The sequence below is a fragment of the Nycticebus coucang genome, chromosome 18 (genome assembly GCF_027406575.1).
Source record: "Nycticebus coucang isolate mNycCou1 chromosome 18, mNycCou1.pri, whole genome shotgun sequence".
NCBI lineage: Eukaryota > Metazoa > Chordata > Mammalia > Primates > Lorisidae > Nycticebus > Nycticebus coucang.
In genome coordinates this window covers 28,605,673-28,622,491 of record NC_069797.1, presented here as the reverse complement: position 1 = coordinate 28,622,491, position 16,819 = coordinate 28,605,673, and the positions used below count along the sequence as shown (strand labels likewise).

The window sequence follows — 16,819 nt, the reverse complement described above, 5'->3', positions numbered from 1 at the left end:
AGCCAAACTGCAACAAAAAAAATAGCCAGGCGTTGTGGCGAGCGCCTGTCGTCCCAGCTACTCGGGAGACTGAGGCAAGAGAATCGCCTAGACCCAGGAGTTGGAGGTTGCTGTGAGCTGTGACGTTACAGCACTTTACCAAGGGTGACAAAGTGAGACTTTGTCTCTAAAAAAAAAAAAAAGAAAGAAAAAGAAAAATATGCCTCTCATAATGAGGTCACATGGCTACAGCGAACAAGTAGGTTGCATAGATAAAGATGTGTGTTATAGCAGTACCTGGAAAGCTATGAAAACAGCTTGAAAAAGAACATATTTCACTCTCACTGTAGTGCCTCTGCTTCACAGCTCAGTCCTTCTAGTACTTCTTGGGTGCCTCAAGAGAGAGGAAGGAAACAGTACTTCGAAACAATAACTAAGCTAGAAACTCCTAGCTCTTACTTTCAAAGAGCACAAGCACATAAGCATATGTACACATACAAATGCAGAGAAAGGACTTTTTCATTTAAATGGAGGAAGTTGCCATGTCTACCTCTATAAGCAGAAGTATTAATCATCCACCGTCTGGTTTTAATCCACACGCTCCTGATCTTGCATTTGAATGTACTGTTATCAGGGGAAGGAACATTTCTGTTCAATTTTATTCACCAGCCAAAAACCTGAAAATGTGAAAACCATATTGGTGAAGTACCTTCTTAGGGACCCAAAAACTCTCAGCTGAGTTGCTGCTCTTTTATTGTTTTCTTTCTTTCTTTCTTTTTTTTTTTTTTTAATGATGAACAAATATGAATTTCAGAGAGACTGGAGGGGAAAAAAATAAACAGCTCAAGTTACAGGTCCCTCATATCTTGGAGTGACACTATCCTCAGGGAAATTAGCACTTTCTCTTCTGTATTTCCCAAAGGGGATCCAGCCACACAACCTGATTGACATCAGCCTGTCAGATGCAAGATTGGGCACCCAGGTGCATCCCTTCAGAGCATTTACAAACGAAATGGCAAGCCCAAACAGCAAGCCTTTTCCTCCCATCTCCAATCTTCTGGTTAGAAGGGACTAAAAAAGAATCTAAGCATGCTTCTCCCACTGTGTGCTTTCCCCTCCTCAGACTCACCCTGAAAAAGGTTTGAGAATCTTCCTCGAAGCCATTAGTCACCATTCTTGCAGTCTTAGGCCATTCTGTGCATGGGGCCACCTGTGACCTAAAACTCTGGCAACATTAGGGGCTAGCAACAGCAGAAAAAAACCACAATATGCTGAGACTCCCAGGAGAACAATGACTAGTGCTGGTAGGGAACAGACTGACAGACAAAGCAGACGGACTCTAACCAGGCCTCACTCTGTTTTCAATGCAACACAAATGTTTTTTATTAGAAGCTCCCTGCCCCACAAACACTCATACATGCAGCTATGAAATCCACATACTTAACTTCTGCTTTTCTGGCACTCTGACCCAACTACCTCTCCTGTTTCTCTGAACGACAGCATAGATGAGGGTAAACAGATTTCAGTACCCACAGCACAAAGGTAAGTGGAGGAGAATCAGATTCAGAAGCGTGCTTACTAAGCACCATCCGACACGAATGTGCCTAAGCAGGCTAAAGGGAAGAAGGAAGAAAACAAGAACTTTCCTTTTGCCAAAATAAACTGTCTAACTCTGGATCTTAACTGGTTGGCCCGTATACTTTCAGCTTAAAGTTTGGCCTTACTTTCTTCTTCTTTTTTTTTTTTTTTGAGACAGAGTCTCACTTTGTTGCCCCATGTAGAGAGTGCTGTGGCATCACAGCTCACAGCAACCTCGAACTCTTGGGCTCAAGTGATTCTCTTGCCTCAGCCTCCCAAGTAGCTGGGACTACAGGCACCTGCCACACACCAGTTATTTTTAGAGATGGGGTCTCACTCTAGCTCAGAGCTGGTCTTGAACTCGTGAGCTCAGGCAATCCACCCCCCTCAGCCTCTCAGAGTGCTGGGACGACAGGTGTGTGCCCCTGTGCCCAGCCATGCATTGTTGCTTGCCATTAAAAGCAAAACAGGCAGACTTGCCTGAGCAAGTGTGAGACCCTGACTAAAAAAAAAAAAAAACAAACAAAAGCCCAGCTGGGTACCACAGCAAGTGCCTATAATCCCAGCAGCTTCCGGAGGCTGAGGCAGCGGGATGCCCACAGCCTTAGTCTGAGGTTACAGTGAACTATGATGTCATGGCTCTCTGCTCATGGCTTAGGGTGGGACTGTCTCAACAACAACAACAACAACAAAATAAATAAATAAATAAAAGCAAAATAGGCAAAAAGCTCAGAACACTCATTACAAAGTCTGTAAAATTGTAGTACTAAGAAATCAGGGAATGCTAGTTGATTATATAGTGCATTTTAAACACTCAAAACTAGCTGAGTATTGCACTTGTAAGAAGAAGCTGAACTAGAAACCCTTAAACCATTAGCAACTTTTTCCACCACCAGTAGGACCTAGGCCAGGTGCCTTTCTTTCTTTCTTTGAGACAGGGTCTCATTCTGTAGACTAAGAGTGCCTTGGCATGATCATAACTCACTGCAACCTCAAATTCCTGGGCTCAAGGATTGTTCTGCCTTAGCCTCCTGAGTAGCTAGGACTACAGGCCCTAGCCAACATGCCTGGCTAATTTTCCAAGTTTTTGAAGAGATGGGGTTTTGCTATGTTGACCAGACTGCCCAGTTGCACTTCTAAACAAAGTCACAGAGGTGGGATACATGGATGCTTGATTAATTCCTTAAAAGAAGAGAAAGAAACCACAAATAAGAATTTAAGGGAAGAGCAAAAAGGAATCAATACTGAAGATAAGGGAAAAAGTTAATTTTTAAAATGGCACACAAGAAATAAAAAGGAAATCCCCTATTTAGGCAGCTCTGGAGTTCCCTAATTGCACAAGAGCAAAGGACACCCCCCAACACGTATGCTTTGTTAAGCAATTGCTCGGCCTGCACTCATTGTGCAATTTCACCCTACCAAAGCTTTTTGCTGCACATATGTGAACCATGTTTTCCCCTGCATTCTAGAATTAAGAATAGTTTCTTATTTTTTCCTTCTTCATATTAGAGGGGGGTGAGTGGATGAGCCAAAAAAAGTGATGCTAGATAAGCATTCACTACAAATGATGTTTTACATTATTTCATCTGGTTATTTCTGAGCTTACTGGTAGTTAAGAAACAATCTGAATTCGCTCTTACAGCCAAAGATTCATTTTCCTTGTCACTTACAATAATAATATCACAAAAATTGTCCACAAAATCATCAGACTTTCAAAAGCCTTTGTCCTGAATGATGGCAATTCTGGAATATCTGCAGCAATAAAAGTGGTAGTCTCTAGTTTATAGTCAAAATTCCAATGCAAAAGTGCTAAATCAAGGTGTACTTTGTCGTCGTTTTTTTTGAGACAGAGCCTCAAGCTGTCGCCCTGGATAGGGTGCCGTAGCATCACAGCTCACAGCAATCTCCAACTCCTAGGCTCAAGCGATTCTCCTGCCTCTGCCTCCCGAGTAGCTGGGACTATAGGCTACCGCCACAACGCCCGGCTATTCTTTGGTTGCAGCCGTCATAGTTTGGCAGGCCTGGGCTGGATTCGAGCCCACCAGCTCAGGTGTATGTGACTGGCGCCTTAGCCGCTTGAGCCATAGGCACCAAGCTGTACTTTGTTAATCACAAACTTTTCTTTTTAAAGAAATCAAGTCAAACAATCAGCAAGAACAATAATAGGCGTGTACAAAGGAATCACGACGGAAAAAGACCAAGAAAACCCAGAGATCATACAGAAAAAGAGGTCATATAGGAAAATAAAAATTTTAAGATGTAAATTGTAAAAAACATAAATGATATTATAAAAGCAAACTATAAACCAGAATATATTAATAACATATATAATAAAACTATCTACAGTGTATAAAGAACTCTTACATATCAATAATAATAAATAACTATATAAAATGGGAAAGGCCATAAATATTGAAGACAGAGATGAAAAAATATAAAGAGACAATAAATATACAGAAAGATTCTTTACTAGTAAACAAATGCCAGTTAAAGCAAAACACACTTTTTTTTAACCCAGGGCACAGAAATTTAAAATACACAGTGTTAGTGAGAGTATGAGGCAATAAACACTAACTGTTAGTGGGAGTATAAATTGATATGATTGCTCTAGAAAAGTGATTTTCAACCGATGTGCTGTGGCACAATGAAATCATCTTAGATGTACTGCAAAAACTTTTAAAAATAGCTCTGCAACAGTAGCTCAGTGATTAGGGCGCTGGCCACACACACCAGAGCTGGCGGGTTCAAACCTGGCTAACCGGGGCAGTGCCTGTGGCTCAAATGAGCAGGGTGCCAGCCTCATATGCTGGAGGTGGCGGGTTCAAGCCTCAGCGCCAGCCAAAAACTGCAAAAAAAAAAAACCCAAAAAAACAAAAAAACAAACCTGGCTAACCAACAATGATAACTACAAAATAAAAAAAACAGCCAGGCATTGTGGCGAGCACCTGTAGTCCCAGTTACTTGGAAGGCTGAGGCAGGAGAATCGCTTACACCCAAGAGTTTGAGGTTGCTGTGAGCTGTGACACCAAAGCCCTCTACCGAGGACAAGATTGTGAGATTCCATCTCAAAAAAAAAAAAAAAAAGAAAGAAAGAAAAATTTTAAAGATCATTACATTATTTTCTATTTTGTTTTTTTTTTTTTAGAGACAGAGTTTCACTTTATTGCCCTCACTTTATCGTAGCATCACAGCTCACAGCAACCTTCAACTCCTGGGCTTAGGCAATTCTCTTGCCTCAGCCTCCCGAGAGGCTGGGACTATAGGCGCCCATCACAACTCCCAGCTATTCTTTTGTTGCAGTTTCGCCAGGGCCGGGCTTGAATCCACCACTCGGTATATGGGGCCGGTGCCCTACCCCCTGAGCCACAGGTACCACCCCAAAGATCATTAAATTATTTTCAAAAGAAGTTCAAAGCCAATAAATATATTCTTTCTTCTTCGTCTTCTTTTTTTTTTTTTTAACACAAGTGTGTCATGCAAGTATAGGTTCATGTGTGCCATGAAATAAAAAAAGGTTGAAAAACATTGTTACAACTGGCGCCTGTGGCTCGGTGAGTAGGGCGCCGGCCCCATATACTGATGGTGGCAGGTTCAAACCCAGCCCCGGCCAAACTGCAACAACAATAAAAAAATAGGCGGACGCCTATAGTCCGAGCTATTTGTGAGGCTGAGGTAAGAGAATTGCCTAAGCCCAGGAGTTGAAGATTGCTGTGAACTGTGTGACCCCACGGCACTCTACCAAGGGCGATTAAAAAAAAAATAGTTCCAAGTAGGCTCGGTGCCCGTAGCTCTGTGGTTAGGGCACTGGCCGACATATACCAGGTTGGCTGGTTCAAACCCAGCCCAGGCCTGCTAAACAACAACCACAACAACAACAAAAAATAGCTCAGCGTTGTGGTGGACTCCTGTAGTCCCAGCTACTTGGGAGGTCAATGCAAGAGAATCGCTTAAGCCCAAGAGTTTGAGGCTGCTGTGAGCTATGACACCATGGCATTCTACCCACTCTGTCTCAAAAAAAAAAAAAAAAAAAAAAAAAAATAGTTCCAAGTCATATTAAGCAAAAAAATTAACAGATATAGACACGCATTTAACAATTTATTTATTGGGCGGCGCCTGTGGCTCAAGGAGTAGGGCGCCAGTAACATATGCCAGAGGTGGCGGGTTCAAACCTAGCCCCAGCCAAAAACCAAAAAAAAAAAAAAAGTTTATTTATTTATTTATTGAGCAAGAGTCTTACTTTGTTGCCCTCAGTAGAGTGCCATACCATCACAGCTCACAGCAACTTCAAACTTTTGAGTTCAAGTGATTCTCTTGCTTCAGCCTCCCAAGTAGCTGGGACTACAGGTACCTGCCACACCACCTGTCTACTTTTAGAGATGAAGTCTCACTCTGGCTCGGGGTGGTCTCAACCCTCTGAGTTCAGGCAAACCATCTGCTGTGGCCACCCAAGTGCTAGGATTACAAACATGAGCCACCTCATCCATCTACTTTTATTTTTATACAGGCAGGGTCTTGCTTGTGGTCTAGCTGGTTTTGAACTCTTGGCCTCAAGTGATCCTCCTACCTCGGCCTCCCAAAATGCTAGGATTATAGACATTAGCCACCATGCCCACCTAGGCAAGCATTTATTTTATTCTGTGTATGTGTGGAAGGATGGTTACCAAATTGTTAACAGCAATTACCTTTATTTTGACACATTTTATTCAAGTAACAGTCTGATCACATATGGTCCACTCACATATGACAAGTGAAATGTCATCAGATGTTAAAGCTTGGTCTTCAAACATAGCCAATGATGCCATGCTTACCTATGATCTAGTCGATATAAAAGCATATCCACACGTCAGTGGCCACCAAACCATTCAGCACAGCTTCCTTAACTATAAGATGTTTGAAGCTACCAGTTTGAGTACTAGTGACTATTTTTTTCAGGCTCTGAAAAGTTCTAGAGATCTTAGTAGAGGCTGGAGGAACCAGCTCAACCTTGGCATAGTACCAAAATGTTGCTGATCGAGGCTTCAAATAAGTCACAGCAGTGTTTACCAGCACTGGGACCTTCTCTGCGAGGTTACGCACAAATTAAGCCATGGTGATAGAATGGAAAGTTCATCGTCCCAAACAGCCAGCTGAATGTCACAAAGCAAAAGGCAGCAATTACCTTTAGAAGGAAGGAAACTGTACTCTTGTTTTTTTTGAGTCTCACTCTGTCGCCCTGGGTAGAGTGCCACAGCATGATCATCGCTCATAGCAACTTCATACTCTGGGGTTCAAGTGATCCTCTCTCTCTCTCTCTTTTTTTTTTGTGTGTGTGTGTATGTATTTCTTTCTTTATCTCGGCCTTTCAAGTAGCTGGGATTACAGGCATGTGCCACCATGCCTGTCGAGTTTATCTATTTTTAGTGGAGACTGGGTCTCACTCTTCACTCAAGCTGGTCTCGAACTCCTGCGCTCAAGCAATCCACCTGTGTCATGCTCCCAGCATGCTAGGATTACAGGCATGAGCCACTGTGCCCAGCTGGAAACTGTATTCTTATATTCAGTTGTTCTATATTTTGAAAATATTATTGCAGAAAATATGGACTACTTTTGTAATTAAAAAGCAAAAACAAACATCTTCTATTTCTGAACATGATGGAGTAACTGGTACTGGATGAATCCTCCCACCATAAATAGCTATAAAATATACAAGGCAACTGTGTTTTAGGCAGTAGACAACAAAGAGTACAAAACTGTGATTTCTCAAAGAAGAGAAACTCATAAAATGAGACTGTGATCACCCAGTTGTCTGCTTTGGAAAAAATTATTCCCAAAGAAAGGTGAATCCCAAGCAAATGATGATGATCCTGCTGAGCTGAGGATGCAGAGAGCAGAATATGAGGCAGACAAAGTGGTTAGAATCTTGGAGTATGGAAATGAACAGGAAGAAGTGGTGCAAAGAAAGGGTACAAAGTGAATGTGAAGGTCCTCAGTGAGTATGTGGGTGATGGCTGGACCATACACATGGTGGCCAAGACCACTAAAGAATTACCACATCAAAGCTGCTAAGAGTTTGGGAATAGAAAAGAGAGATATCAGAGGTATAGCAGTGCTGGGGGAAGAGCTGGGGATGGGGAAGTTGGAGTTCCAACACTGCCAGAATAGAGATGTTAACACTATTAACACTCAGCTTCCGTCTGAGACTCCAAAGAGGCCAAATTTTAAAAGGGCTACATCCTACAGTTAGACTTAACCTAAACTGACATTGACAGAGTGTAAAACCTAGCCTAAAACAAAATTTGCATAGAGAAAGATCAGAGGTTGACTATTGCCAAGTTACTGATGCCTGGGAACATCTTGGGTTTGCTTCTAAATATCTTTACTTATAATGTATAAGAACCAAGCCTACACAAGTTCAAGATGATCAGACAGTAATTTAGCTGTTAAATTTTTTTTATTTTTTGAGACAGTCTCACTTTGTCACCCTCAGTGAAGTGCCGTGATGTCACAGCTCATAGCAACCTCAAACTATTGGGCTCAAGTGATTCTCCTGTCTCAGCCTCCCGAGTAGCTGGGACTACAGGCACTCGACACAACTCCTGGGTATTTTTAGAAATGGGGTCTTGCTCTTACTTAGGCTGGTCTCGAACTTGTGAGCTCAGGGTGATCCACCCACCTTGGCCTCCCAGAGTGCTAGGATTATAGGCACGAGCCACTGCGCCTAGCCTTTGTTTTTATTTATTTCTTATTTTTTATTAAATCATTAGCTGTGTATATTAATACAATCATGGGGCACCATACACTGGTTTTATGTACAATTTGACATATTTTCATCACATTGGTTAACATAGCCTTCCTGGCATTTTCTTAGTTATTGTGTTAAGACATTTATATTCTACATTTAGTAAGTTTCACATGTACCCTTGTAAGATGTCCCGTAGGTGTGGTCCCACCAATTACCCTCCCTCTACCCATCACCGCCCTCCCCTCCCCTTCCCCATATTCTTAGGTTATAATTGGGTTATAGCTTTCATATGAAAGCTATAAATTAGTTTAATAATAGGGCTGAGTACATTGGATATTTTTTCTTCCATTCTTAAGATACTATTTTTTTTCTCAGAGTCTCAAGCTGTCACCCTGGCTAGAGTGCTGTACCATCATAGCTCACAGCAACCTCCAACTCTTGGGCTGAAGTGATCCTATAGCCTCAGTTTTTCTATTTTTGTAGAGATGGGGGGGGGGTCTCGATTTTTTTTTTTTTGTGGTTTTTGGCTGGGGCTAGGTTTGAACCTGCCACCTCTGGCATATGGGACTGGCGCCCTACTCCTTGAGCCACAGGCGCCGCCCGGGGTGGGGGTGGGGGGGTGTCTCGATTTTGCTCAGGCTAGTCTTGAACTCCTGAGCTCAGGCAATCCACCCACCTCGTCCTCCCAGAGTGCTAGGATTAGAGGCGTGAACCACCATGCCCAGGTGATCTGTTACAATTTTTAAAAAATAAAAAACCAAAAACCTCTCAAGAGGAAGATAACAAGATCCATAATGTCTGTAACAAATTATCCATTATGTCAAGTGATTTAAAAAAAAAATCACTAGACACATAATAAACAGGAAAATGCAATCCATATTCAATAGAAATCAAATGTGAGATGGCCCAGATGTTGAAATTAGCCAGCAAAGATTTTTAAAACAGCTATTATAAATATGTCCAAAACATTAATGGGAAAGTTATTCAAAGAATTAAAGAAAAATATAGTCTTAACAAGCAAACAAACAGGAAATGGCAGCAGTGAAACAAGACTCATAACAAAGAGCAAAATAGCAGTTTTGACTAGAAAGCAAAATAATGAAATAAAAATTTCACTAGATGAGTTTAACATATTGAAAGGGGAAGAAGAGTCAGTGAATTTGAAGACAGATAAACAGAAATGAAGAAATTTGAAGATTAGAGAGAAAAAATGCTAAAGAGAAGGTTGAAGCCTCACAATTCTGCAACAGCATAGGGTGTTTAACAGGCAGGGTGCACTGACTCATGCCTGTAATCCCAGCAGTTTGGAAGGCTGAGGCAGGAGGACCACTTGCACCCAGGAGACCAATCTGCAGTGGTGTCATCATAGCTGCAACCTTGAACACCTGGTCTCAAGTAATCCTCCACCTTGGCTTTCCAAAGTGCTGGGATTATAGGCGTGAGCCACACAGTTCCCAGCCAGTATTTTCTTGTTTACATTTCACTTAAAAAGACAACTGTTTAAGCCAGGGGTGAAAATCTATGGCTCATGGGCCACATGCTGATTTTGTGAGGATATTTTTTGCTTACCTATAGTGTGAGATATAACAAAAAGTCTGCACAGCCTTTTTTTTGCTAATCAATTTTCATTAGTGTTTGTGCATTGAATGTGTGGCCCAAGATAATTCTTACTCTTCCAGTACAGCAAAGGAAAAAAAAGCACCCTGATTTAAGCAAAATAATGACATGGTACTGAAGTGTACAATATATGAAAAGAAAGAAAGAAAGATAAAAGCAGAAACCATGGGGAATAGGTAAATGGAATTATATTGTTGCAAGGTTATCACAATAGTATAACCACCTTACTGATACACTGTTGCAAGAAGTATTATATAACACATCAGCACACACAGCTGATCTTCAGGGTTTTTTTTTGTTTGTTTGTTTTTTGAGTCAGAGTCTCACTTTGTCGCTGCCTTCAGTCGGAGTGCTGTGACGTCACAGCTCACAGCAACCTCCAACTCTTGGGCTTAGGTGATTCTCTTGTTTCAGCCTCCCAGTAGCTGGGACTACAGGAGCCCACCACAACACCTGGCTATTTTTTTTTTTTTTTTTTTTGTAGAGACTGAGTCTCACTTTATGGCCCTCAGTAGAGGGCCATGGCCTCACACAGCTCACAGCAACCTCCAACTCCTGGGCTTAAGCGATTCTCCTGCCTCAGCCTCCCGAGTAGCTGGGACTACAGGTGCCCGCCACAACGCCCGGCTATTTTTTGGTTGCAGTTTGGCCGGGGCCGGGTTTGAACCGGCCACCCTTGGCATATGGGGCCGGCACCCTACCGACTGAGCCACAGGCGCCGCCCCAACACCTGGCTATTTTTGTTGCAGTTGTCATTGTTGTTTAGCTGGCCCGGAGCCGGCTTCGAACCTGCCAGTCTCAGTGTATGTGGCTGGCGCTGTAACCTCTGTGCTACTGGCGCTGAACCAGCTCTAGAACAACTAAAATAATAATAAAAGTAAGAGCACAGGTAAAAAGACAAAAGCAGAAATTAACTGTAACACTAAAAGCACAGAAGAAAGACAAAAAAAAAATTTTTTTTTTTTTGAGACAAGGGTCTCATTATGTCACCCTTGGTAGAGTGCTGTAGTGTCACCACAGCTCATTGCAACCTCAAACTCTTGGGCTTAAGCGATTCTCTTGCCTCAGCCTCCCAGTAGCTGGGACTAGAGGTGCCTGCCACAATGCCCGGCTATTTTTTTTTTTGTAGAGACAGAATTTCACTTTATTGCCCTTGGTAGAGTGCCGTGGCGTCACACAGCTCACAGCAACCTCCAACTCCTGGGCTTAGGCGATTCTCCTGCCTCAGCCTCCCAAGTAGCTGGGACTACAGACACCTGCCACAATGCCCGGCTATTCTTTTTTTTTTTTTTTTTAATGTGTTTTTTTTTTTTTTATTTTTTTTGTAGGGACAGAGTCTCACTTTATGGCCCTCGGGAGAGTGCCGTGGCCTCACACAGCTCACAGCAACCTCCAACTCCTGGGCTTAAGCGATTCTCTTGCCTCAGCCTCCCAAGCAGCTGGGACTACAGGTGCCCGCCACAACGCCCAGCTATTTTTTGGTTGCAGTTTGGCCGGGGCCAGGTTTGAACCCGCCACCCTCGGTATATGGGGCCGGCGCCTTACCCACTGAGCCACAGGCGCCGCCCCCGGCTGTTTTTTTGTTGCAGTTTGGCCGGGGCTGGGTTTGAACCCGTCACCCTTGGTATATGGGGCCGGCGTCCTGCTCACTGAGCCACAGGCGCCGCCCACTGCCCGGCTATTTTTTAACTGTACTTATCATTCTTGTTTTACAGGCCTGGGCTGGGTTCTGGTATATGTGGCCGGTGCCCTAACCATTGAGCTATGGGCACCAAGCTGACAAAAAAAAATTTAAGACAGAAAAGGCACTACTCATAAAGGAAAATTTTGAAAAAACAGAACTTGGTCAAAATAAATTATTCCTTGGTTATCTAGTGGCTAGGAGAAAAAAATTCTTTAAATAAATAAATAAATAATTTTACTTTTCGAGACTATGCTTTTATAAAAAAGGCAAACTAGGGCGGTGCCTGTGGCTCAGTCGGTAGGGTGCCAGCCCCATATACCGAGGGTGGTGGGTTCAAACCCGGCCCTGGCCAAACTGCAACCAAAAAATTGCCGGGCGTTGTGGCGGGCACCTGTAGTCCCAGCTACTCGGGAGGCTGAGGCAAGAGAATCACTTAAGTCCAGGAGTTGGAGGTTGCTGTGAGCTGTGTGAGGCCACGGCACTCTACCGAGGGCCATAAAGTGACACTCTGTCTCTACAAAAAAAAAAAGGCAAACTATGCCCAGACTGCAAAAAATATTCACAAGACTTATATCTGACAAGTATTTGTGTCTAGAACATACAAATAACTCTTACAACTCAATATAAAAACACCACAATGTTTAAAAATGGCCATCAGATTTGTACATTTCCCAAATGAGGATATATGAATTATCAATAAATCTATAAAAAGATGCTCATCATTAAAAAAATCAGAGAAATGCCAATTAAAACAGGAATACTACTTTACACTTACTAGCATAACTTAAATTATAAAGATTAGAAATAACTAGTGTTGACAAGGATGTGAAGCAACTTGAACTCTCATACATTGCTAGTGGGAGTATAAAATCACTTTGAAAAATAGTTTGGTAGTTTCTTTCTTTTTTTTTTTGCAGTTTTTGGCTGGGGCCGGATTTGAACCCACCACCTCCGACCTCCAGTATATGGGACCAGTGCCCTACTCCTTGAGCCACAGGCACTGCCTAGTTTGGTAGTTTCTTTAAAAATTAGATATATCTTACTATATGACTAGGCTATTCTACTCCTGGATATTTATCTAAGAGAAATGAAAATATATGACCACAAAAAAAGACTTGTATATTAATATTAGTTTGTTGCATCTTTATTCACAACAAAAAAGCCCAAATATCCATTATAATGTGAATGGATAAACTGAAGTATGTCCATGCAATGGAATACTACTCGTAATAAAAGGGAATGAATACTGCACAATGCACGTGACACGGATGAATCTCAGAGGCATGCTGAGTGAAACAACAAAAACATAAGAGCACACACTATATGTTTTCATTTATATGAAATTCTTTTTTTTTTTTTTTAATCTATTTATTTATTTATTTTTGCAGTTTTTTTTGGCCAGGGCTGAGTTTGAACCCACCACCTTCGGCATATGGGGCCGGCGCCCTACGCCTTTGAGCCACAGGCGCCGCCCATTTATATGAAATTCTACAACAGGCAAATATAATGTATGGTAAAAATAATTAGATCAGTGGTTGCCAGGGGCACAGAGTAAGACAGGACAGAGGCGCTTGAGATGAAATATTCCATGTCTTAATTGAGGTGGTCCTTACACAGACATATAATGTGTATTATACATACATCCACGCATTCAAAAAAACAATTTTTTTTTGAGACAGTTACTTAGTCCTTCGCGCTAGGTAGAGTGCCATGGAGTCATCATAGCTCACAGCAACTTCAAACTCTCAAGCTCAAGAGATCCTCTTGCCTCAGCCCCCGAGTAGATGTGACTCAGGCGTTCATCACAACACCTGGCTAATTTTTCTAATTTTCATACAGAGGGGACCTCATTCCTGCTTACACTGGTCTCAAACTTCTGAGCTCAAGTAATCCATCCACCTTGACCTCCAGAGTGCTAGGATTACAAGTGGGAGCCACTCCACCTGGCCCATTCAAATGTATTCATACATCAATGAGTTGATTAGTAAAAAATAAAGGTATTATCTGTAACTTTAAATAGCTAAAATTATGAAATAAAATATTCATTTTACATATATGAAATATTATATTAACAAAGAAAATTTAAAAAGGGTGAGATAGGAAGTACTGGGGCAGAAGTTTATGTCAACAGTTTTTTCTCTAATTATCACATATCCTCCTCTTACTAACTTCATTTTTAATTGTGTCCCATATTTATTAAGTCCTGAACCAAAGATTTTAGGTAGGTAGGTAGGCAGACAAGGTGGGAAGGCATGCAGGCAGGCATGCTCACATAGCTCATCTTTAGGTTTTTTTGCATCCATTACTACCATCAGCCAACTTTGAGAGTCACTGATCCTTTATGAGCAAGCTTTTCTACAAAGTTTGGAATCCAGGACATTGTCCTGATCTCCTGGTCTTGGAAGTTAAGGTATCACTACTCCTTGATTTTTTGCCCTTGAACACACTCCCTAAGCGATGTAGATCATCCTGTGCATATATTCAGCACCTCCAGAGCACTCTCAAGGATTTGCCTGGAAAACCCAAGTTCTCTCTTCAAAGACTGATACTCAATTTAGGTTATCTTTGAATTAAAGGACATTTCAAGATTTGAAGACCATCCAACCCAGAGAGAAAGATGCATATAAATTCAGCCTAAGCATTTGATTCCATTTATATAAACTTTCACTTATTTGTTCTTCCTCAAAAACTATTCTAGGAGATCTCCCTTAATTCAGGTCACTGGTTCCCAATCTCCTGGTGATAAGTCAAGCTCCCAATGAAAATAAACTGTGAAAGTCACGAGGAGAACTGGAAGTACTGAGTAAGTATGTTTGTTCAGCCACTCTACTACCGTATTTACATATAACTAAGAATGTGTGTTCTTAACTTGGATTGCTTAGATTTGATTCTGTCATTCTTAGACGTGTCATTCTGGGCAAGTTCTTCTGAATAGTTCAAATTCCTATAGGGCTTTTGTGAAATTTAAATGAGATAATATAAACAGTGCCGAGCACATGATAAGCACTCATTAAATGTCAGCAGCACTCTACCAAGGGCGACATAGTGTGACTCTTGTCTCAAAAAATATTCATTTGTTATCACACCATGCTAGATAAGATAAGATCTTTTATTTTTTTCACCCTTTGAGGTAGTTTCTCCTTACACTTTTCTATGATTCCATAGATAGTTTGGGAAAGGAGACTCAGACATGACACTTAATATATACATATTTTTTGTCAGGAAAAATATATTCATAACATCTGATTATCACTTCTTCCTAAAAGAGCTCAGAAAACTGGTAACATGTAGACAAAATGCATGAACTCTCAGGTAATATACTCTACATTACAAAGTTAAAGATAGAATTAGAAAAACATGGCTCGGCACCTGTGGCTCAAGCAGCTAAGACGCCAGCCACATACACCTGAGCTGGCGGGTTCGAATCCAGCCCGGGCCTGCTGAACAACAATGACGGCTGCAACCAAAAAATAGTCAGGCGTTGTGGTGGGCGCCTGTAGTCCCAGCTACTTGGGAGCCTGAGGCAGGAGAATCACTTGAGCCCAGGATTTGGAGGTTGCTGTAAGCTGTGGTGCCATGGCACTCTACCCAGGGCGAAAGCTTGAAGCTCTGTCCCCCAAAAAAAAAGAAAAAGAAAGAAAAACTACCTATGACTGGAATCTTTATTTTTTTTTCTTTATTTTTTTTTTTTGCAGTTTTGGCCGGGGCCAGGCTTGAACCCACAACCCCCGGTACATGGGGCCAGCACCCACTCCTTGAGCCACAGGCACTGCCCTGGAATCTTTATTTTTACATGGACCAAAATCTTTGCCTAGTGGCTGTAACATTAGGAGGCATTAAGTTCCTAAAAGGAGTAGTTCTCAATGTGCTGAATCCAAACATCAGCTCCCACCTGGGAACTTGCTAGAAATGTAAGTTTTAGTCTCTCCTCCTACCTACTAACCAGAGAACCTATGGGTGGGGTCCAGCAATTACTATTAATATTTTAACAAGCCCTCAACGTGATTTTGATGAATGCTAAAGTATAAGAATTACTATCCCAGAACAAAAAAAAAGTTATTGACATATATATTGCATGGGCATAAAGATAACTGAATTCACAGGGTCCATTTGGAAAATTAGATTTATAAATTAGGCAGTATCTGATATAATTTGCAAGGACAGGAGTAAATAGAGGTAGTAATTATTATAACAATTCTATAAACGTACAAACAATTACTAAAGACATAAGAGAGCACACAAAAAAAGGTGACGGCAACAAGAAGATGGGTAGAGAGAAATATACAATAGAAACAGTCAGTGCAAAAGGGCCACTAGTGAAATAAATTAAACAAAATATCCCATCAAGGTTGCACCTAGAGAAAAGGAAAAAAAAAAAGAAAAAGGCTGCATTTGTAACATTTTCTAGATATAAACCAGAGGACTTTATACCCTACAAGGGCTCACTGGATTAAATGGACAAAACGGAGAAGGAAATAGAACTCATAGTTCACTTCTAAATATTTGGCTGAAAATAATTTTTCTTTAGTTATCTATGGAATCATAGAAAAGTGTAAGGAGAAACTACCTCAAAGGGTGAAAAAAATAAAAGATCTTATCTTATCTAGCACGGTGTGGTAACAAATGAATATTTTTTGAGATAAGAGTCACACTATGTCGCCCTTGGTAGAGTGCTGTAACGTCATAGCTCACAGCAATTTCAAATTTTTGGGCTTAAGAGATTCTCTTGCCTCAGCCTCCTTAGTAGCTGGAACTACAGGCACCTGCCACAATGCTCGGCTATTTTTGTGGTAGTTGTTGTCATTGTTTTTAGCAGGCCGGGGCCAGGTCTGAACCTGCCAGCCCCGGTGTTTGTGACTGGCGCCCTAACCACTGAGCTGTGGGTACTGAGCCAACAAAGGAGTATTTCTTACTGCTTATAACAGATTGCTATATTTCCTCCTGCAAAGTTTCCAAAAGTTCTCATCTTATTCAATATAAAAACATCTCCTAAATAAGGGTAATCAAAGAAAGTTCAAAAGCTGGCTTGGCACCTGTGGCTCAAGCGGCTAAGGCACCAGCCACATACACCCAGGCTGGAGGGTTCGAATCCAGCCCATGCCTACCAAACAACAATGAGGGCTGCAACCAAGAGATAGCAGGGCATTGTGACGGGTGCCTGTAGTCCCAGCTACTTGGGAGGCAGAGGCAGGAGACTCGCTTGAGTCCAGGAGTTTGAGGTTGCTGTGAGCTGTGATGCC

The 16,819-nt window shown here is 41.7% G+C and overlaps 1 protein-coding gene and 1 pseudogene across 3 annotated transcripts in view; both read right to left on the bottom strand.

Moving 5' to 3' along the window:
- Positions 1 to 16,819, bottom strand: part of SMG6 (SMG6 nonsense mediated mRNA decay factor) — a 279,430-nt gene that overhangs the window by 120,374 nt on the left and 142,237 nt on the right. The gene's annotated exons all lie outside the window — the stretch shown is intronic.
- On the bottom strand, positions 6,337 to 6,645 carry LOC128570161 (ATP synthase subunit g, mitochondrial-like; annotated as a pseudogene).